We start from the raw sequence: 6,734 nt of genomic DNA on the forward strand, positions 1-6,734 counted from the left end.
TATATATATATATATATATATATATGTATATATATATGATTATTTTAAGGGAGAAAATCGAAACATGACTTTTCTCCTTCACACTGAATGAATGTCTAAACATTACGAAGCCACCGAGAAAAATTCCATATTGGTAAATGTATTCATGGTCTACATCTTCGATCTGGAATCTTCGTTTTGTCCAGAATATCAAGGAACTGGAAGCAGTCCACAAACTTAAATCCAGGCAAATACCTTTCTCACCCACTTATATCTTAAATGTATATCTTTTCTGGAAATCGATACACAAATTCTTCCAACAACAATTGTGACCACCTCTGGAAGGGAATATCTCTTCCACCCTCAGTCATGTTTATAAAATAATATTTAAAAAACAGTGTAGGACCCATGACCTTCAGAAGCTATTTCTTTATGGTCAGAATTTTCAAAGCACAGAATAAACAATCAAAAATGGTTGTTAGTAGCCAGAACCCTTTATCCTTCAAAAATTCCACATTTCCCAAAATTCGCCAACCCAACTTCTGATGTTCCTGTGCATTCTTACTATTTTAATGGCTCTTTTACTCTTCCCTGTTCTGTCTTTATGTATTTCATCCTTTGTACTATGGCATGCACTTTAGTCTACCATTGGGGGTCTTTCTTTACATGAGTTATTGCTGCTTTCTGTCCTTTCATAGTGGGGGTGGTAAATAGAACAATATTTAGGGAGATTAATACAAATTTACTATTTCATTGTAGATGAATAAGTCTTTCTTATTAAGCCTAAGACGTCTGACTTTGTTACAATCTCAATTTTGTCTGACTGAAGGAAGGGAAAAACAAATTAATTGAGAGACTCCCTAGTATATTACTGTTACACGATATCAAATATGAAGTGAAAGAGAACATGAACAAGATTGCCAGTGTGCGAGATATGGTAGGAGATACACAGGTAAATAACAGAAACCATCTAATCAAACTATCTGTAGAGATTAGACCATAAAAGGGTGTGTAAAGTAATTGAACAGGCGAAGATCTCTGAAGGATCAAGACCTTTGGGAATAATTGTGTAGATTCTAAATACTTCAGACAGGATTTTAGTTATATGATATTCACTGATAAAGCTCATGAAATTCTACAATGATGTGTTGTCTCTGATGTCTGAGGTAGCAGAACTTCCATCAGCTGCTATAATGAAGAAGGAAATTTGAGCGTGAGACAGACAGAGAGACAGACAAGAGAGAGAGTGGTGGGGATTGAATGTCTGAACCAAAACATGGATCCTTGGATGTTGTTAGTCTAATGAGATAGCAGCATGAGATCTATTGACAAAGAATGAAAACACATCTACTTTGAAATGCTTGAGTTAGAGAATGGTTTTAGAGAAGGGCCCCATATTCTATCGGCAGTTGATCGCAGAGAAAGGGAGGTGAAGGAGGCACAGGACGACTGTTCAATTCATGCATAAGCTCAGGGAAGATCTTGAAAACCTCTTTATGACAGTCACTGCTAACTGGCAGACATTCATCCATCATTAAAATAACATATATGATGGTCATTAAGAAAGTAAAGGATGTTTTTTTTCTACATTTCACCATCCGTCAGCTCTCTTAACTCTGAAATTAAAGCCACGTTTTCTGATCTCTTACCAAGAGAATCTCCAAAAATTTGACAGAATCATTCTTCCCACCACTCCCTAACCATGGTGACCGAATACCAGTAATTTTCAAGCAATTTTAACTATGGCCCCTTTTCTTTTTATTAACAGTTTTTCAATGCCCTCTTCTATTGCTGCTGTGTTTCAATGGCTCTCACTTTTAATATTCATACGTTTAATACCAGGTCAGAGTAATTTAGTTTTGGGTACTAGTCTTTATGTGGGTGACTACTTACCATAGCACCACCCCACAATAATTGAATATCTGATGCACTACCTCTTCACTTTAGTTTCTGATGCAACCTTTAGCATTTGACTTCAGCCAAACCCAGGTACACATTCTTTGGGTTTCATATATACATACCCTCATTGTCCCCTTTGTCCCCAATATACATATGAAATCTTCCACTGCCGCCACCTAGGAACAGTATTACCTGATTTGAGAAGCCCTGCTCTATATTCTCGTAGACAGTGTCTCATCTGCTGACTACCATCCTGTTATTCTAATTTTGAATATTTCAGTTATGAAGTAAAATATCATAAACAACCACCATCTTTATCCCTTTGGTTATCTTTCTCTATTCAGTGAGCACCAGTTCATTTCTATAAAGCCAGATCAACAGAGTTTTGATCCTTATGTGTGACACACCAGTGTTTTCATATGTTTGACATCTTCTCCAAAAGAAATGGTGTAGCCCTTGACAACAATAAAACCATCCACCTATTGACTCCCTCTGTCTCTCGTCTCTTGTACTGAATATTTCCTGTCAGAATATTCCATCGCAGTGTGTGATGATGGGCTTCTCTCTCACTCACATTCCATCAATTCTGACATCCATCAAAGTTTCGTTAAATATTTATAAAAAGTTAACAATGATGTGGATTAGAGGAAAGATGCAAAGAGAGTTATGAAATATCATGGACAAATACATGTGGTTTGTTAGGAACATTTCAAATTGTGAATAAAACAAGAAATGAATAGTCAAACTTTGAGAAGATAATACAAAAAACAACTTACCTTTTGTGGGTATTTTTGGATAAATTCCACTATGAATTGAATATTATCACTCATAATTTGTTTTATGTTCTCATCAACCTCCATGTCTGGAATAAAATATGCTAAAAAAGAAAGAAACTGAAACTGTTTTTAAAATTTCCTTAATTTCAACAATATACAGAAGACAATGGCTCTAAAACATCACAAAAAAGACCTAAATATTGGAAAGTTCAGTTTATCTAAAGTATTATTTATAGCTGAATGTTCTTTCTGGCACTAATAAACCTAACAACAGTCATTGTGTTTTGTCTCTAGGTTTAACTTCATTATTTTGCTCATTACAGTGTGATTGGTCACAATTAAACAATCTGTTCATCAACTAGGGGGAGACACCATATATGTTGAATTATGGATCATACCTCAGCTTTGCAGGCTTGGGCAAGACTCTTCATGTTCCTGTTGCTTCAGTCTAATGAGTTGAAAACTACTACCAGCCTCTACAGCTTTACCACCCTCCATCGTTGATGGGCCACTGGCTGGAAGGCTGTCAGAGTTGAGAAGGTGTATATATTGCTAGCGGAGAAGCATAGTTTTCTGATCTCTTGTTACTCTTTACTCTTTACTCTTTACTCTTTACTCTTTTACTTGTTTCAGTCATTTGACTGCGGCCATGCTGGAGCACAGCCTTTAGTCGAGCAAATCGACCCCAGGACTTATTCTTAGGATGCCTAGTACTTATTCTATTGGTCTCTTTTGCCGAACCGCTAAGTTACGGGGATCTAAACACACCACCATCGGTTGTCAAGCGATGTTAGGGGGCATGACCGCAGCCACTTGGCTGAAACACATAAATAAATAAATAAATATACATATATATATATATACATATATACGACAGGCTTCTTTCAGTTTCCGTCTACCAAATCCACTCACAAGGCTTTGGTTGGCCCGAGGCTATAGTAGAAGACACTTGCCAAAGGTGCCATGCAGTGGGACTGAACCCGGGACCATGTGGTTGGTAAGCAAGCTACTTACCTCACAGCAGCTCCTGCACCTGAAAGTTCCCAGAATCTACCCGGCCATTCACCTGCACATTGTAACCATCTTGGTGGTATGTGCATGAAACAAGATGTTGTTGCTCCTATTAATCTTCAGATCACTGCATCTGAGATTACTTACCCTTTTGGTTCAAAAATATCTTTGTGGCAGTATGTTAGCACAAGGTGGCTGCTGACAAACGGCTTGGACTTTTTTGCATTACATTGCACGCTGTTTTCTCCATCCCTTTCTATATATATACTTATTTGTGAGTTTGTGTGTGTGTGTGTACGTGTGTGTGTGTGCATGCATGTGTGCGTGCGTGCGTGCGTGTATGTGTGTGTGTGTGTGTGTGTGTGTGTAAATATATCATTCCACCGCGTCACTGGGTGAACATATTCTTAAGGTCTATTTTTATTTACTTGCAAGCTATTTATAGTCTTCATCACTAATTCAGTTTTTAGGCAAACAAAATGCAGTTCTTTAGCAAGAGTGGTTCAGTCCTCAGCAACATTTTCAGATGAAATAATTGAAATTTTGTTCATTCAAAAATGAGAAAAGAAGGCAGAGAACTGACTTTAAATTACTTTAAAAGAAAAACATAAATTATATAGGTTTAAAAGAATCTGATCATTGAGAAAAATCTTTTAATGAAAACCTCCTAAAAGGTATTAGCTAGGATGTAAAGTTGTGAGGTTTTAAGTAATGAAACAATGGTAACTCCTAAAATTGATTTGGATCAAAATATTTCAAATATGGTTGCAAAACTCTATTCAATAACTGTACTCAAAAGAAGGAGCTATTGGTGGGGGTGGGGAGAATCTTATAGCGAAAACCTCGTCAAAAAATATTGACTACAAAGAAGTAGTGTGGATTAAATTGATGGAAAAGGTGATCATTGTAACAAATTAAAATATCTTTATCAGTTTATGATATTTAGCATTATAAAAGACAACGTTTGATGGCATGGGTTGGTCAGCTTATTGGTAAAGAGGGGTTTAAAAGATATGGGGGTCCAGTTCTTTGTAGCAGCTAACTTAGTCAACTTTTCTTTTCCCATTTTCTGATGACAATTAGCTGATCTAGAAGATTAGCATCCATATGTATGTATATATATATATATATATATATATATATACATTATCTTCCCTCTTTTCTTTTTTTTCGCTCTCCGTCTCTCACATTTCCTGGTATTCTCATTCTTTTATCTCTTTACTTTCCTTCGTTATCTCCCTTGTACCTTTCCCTCTGTCCCTTCCTCTCTCTCTCTCCCTCTAGTTCCTACCTTAACTCTTTAATCCCTCTGCCCCTACCTCTCTCTCTGTTCCTTCCATGTGACAGTTATTCGGCCAAGCATGATCTCCCTTTCTCGGCCTGAGAATATACCTTATTTTCCTGTCTCCTGACTTTCATCTATGTTTTTGTCTCAAGCCTTTCACTCCACGCTTGACTTAACTTGTCCATATTAGTCGAAAGACACCTGTTGTTATTTTCGTGTTGTTTGTATTTGTGATCGTGTGACATTTTCTCCATTTTCTTATTTTTTTCTGTGTTGTCTCCAATAGATGTAAGACCGAAAATATAGTTTACCAATGCGACGTACACACACACAGCCATATTAGATCTTACATTGGGAGGACGAAATACCAAATATGGCTTAGATATAATGAGCACCTATCTAGCTTTAGAAATAGAAATAAGACAAATTCAACAGGACTTAGTAGGTATATCTGGGAACTAAACGACAATAAGATAGAATATAAACTAAAGTGGCACATACTAAAAGTAGCTAATTCCTATAACCCAACTAACAGACGCTGTGACCTCTGTCTAACTGAGCGTCTCAAAATCCTAACGGCTAGGAATGAACTTTTAAACAGGAGATATGAATGTAGCCCAATTTGTCTTCACGCTAATAAATACTCATTTTCTAAGTATAATTAAATATGTAATACATTCCACTTCCTAAGTATAATTAAATATGTAAAAAAGAATTTTCCTTTTCTAAGTATAATTGATTATAATTAAATAGTAAAAAGTCCAGAGTTAGCCCCCTTTTCACCTAAATTTAGGGTTGCTCCCCTTTACTAACACCGCCGTTGCTGCAAATATACGACACATACCTCAATCCTCACATGGAAATGTATTTGATTAAAATCGGAATTATGAGCTTAAATAGCACTCATCCTACATCTCCCTCCAGGAAGACCAACCCAACTTCAACTAAAACGTAAGGCTACCTAACGCTATTATTATACCACCATATGCATTAATATATCCACTAATTGTTCCTCCTACATCTCTCACACCATGAACTCTTAACATACTCCTCAACATTCTGAAGAGATCTGCCAAACCATTTGGCAAATTGAAACGTGCGTAAATGACTCATTATATAATCTCCACATAATTAAACAATGGCTAACTAGCCCAACCGAATTGCTTCTTCTTGTGTTTTGTTTCTCCATTCTCCACATAAATATATATATATATATGGGAGAATGTACGAAAAAACAACAACAGACGCGGACAGGTGGTGTAAATAACAAAAGGATGTATTAGTATGACGCTCAGGAATACGGAAAGTCTTTGACGTTTCGAGCTACGCTCTTCAACAGAAAGAATACGGAGACAAGGAGAAAAACACGGAGAAAAAAAATTGAATAGTGTTCAGTCAACGGTCAATCATAATAATGGCTAATAACGGCTGACCGGAAGTTAGAAATTCTTTTTTCAGGAGAGCTAAGAAAAGGGGGAGATAACAAACGGTGATCGAAGAACGAGGGGCTGTGTGTGGGAGATAGAATGCTGGTGATCTTGACGTATGTAGTGTGAAAATGGGGAGGGGAGAAAGCAGTTGGCCAGTTGTAGTGTGTGCGTGGTGTGATGTGAGGGTATTGGTGTGATCTGATGTGAGGGTGTTGGGAGGTGGGGAAAGCATGTAAGGAATTGGATGGGGTGGAGTGGGAAGGTAGAGTAGGAGTGTGTTGGGGTGTGGTGGGATGAGCTCATGAGGGGGTGTTGACGATGGAGGGGGAAGGGGAAGGTGGATGTAAGAGAGGG

General features: G+C 37.3%; 1 non-coding gene across 1 annotated transcript in view; it reads right to left on the minus strand.

Moving 5' to 3' along the window:
* The window catches only part of LOC106867317 (uncharacterized), an 18,473-nt gene that overhangs the window by 5,832 nt on the left and 5,907 nt on the right, over positions 1-6,734 (minus strand). Inside the window, exon 2 of the transcript XR_008266539.1 lies at positions 2,655-2,755. This is a non-coding gene — a transcript (uncharacterized LOC106867317). The remainder of the gene's footprint in view (positions 1-2,654; positions 2,756-6,734) is intronic.

This window comes from Octopus bimaculoides, chromosome 22 (genome assembly GCF_001194135.2).
Source record: "Octopus bimaculoides isolate UCB-OBI-ISO-001 chromosome 22, ASM119413v2, whole genome shotgun sequence".
Classification (NCBI taxonomy): Eukaryota; Metazoa; Mollusca; class Cephalopoda; order Octopoda; family Octopodidae; genus Octopus; species Octopus bimaculoides.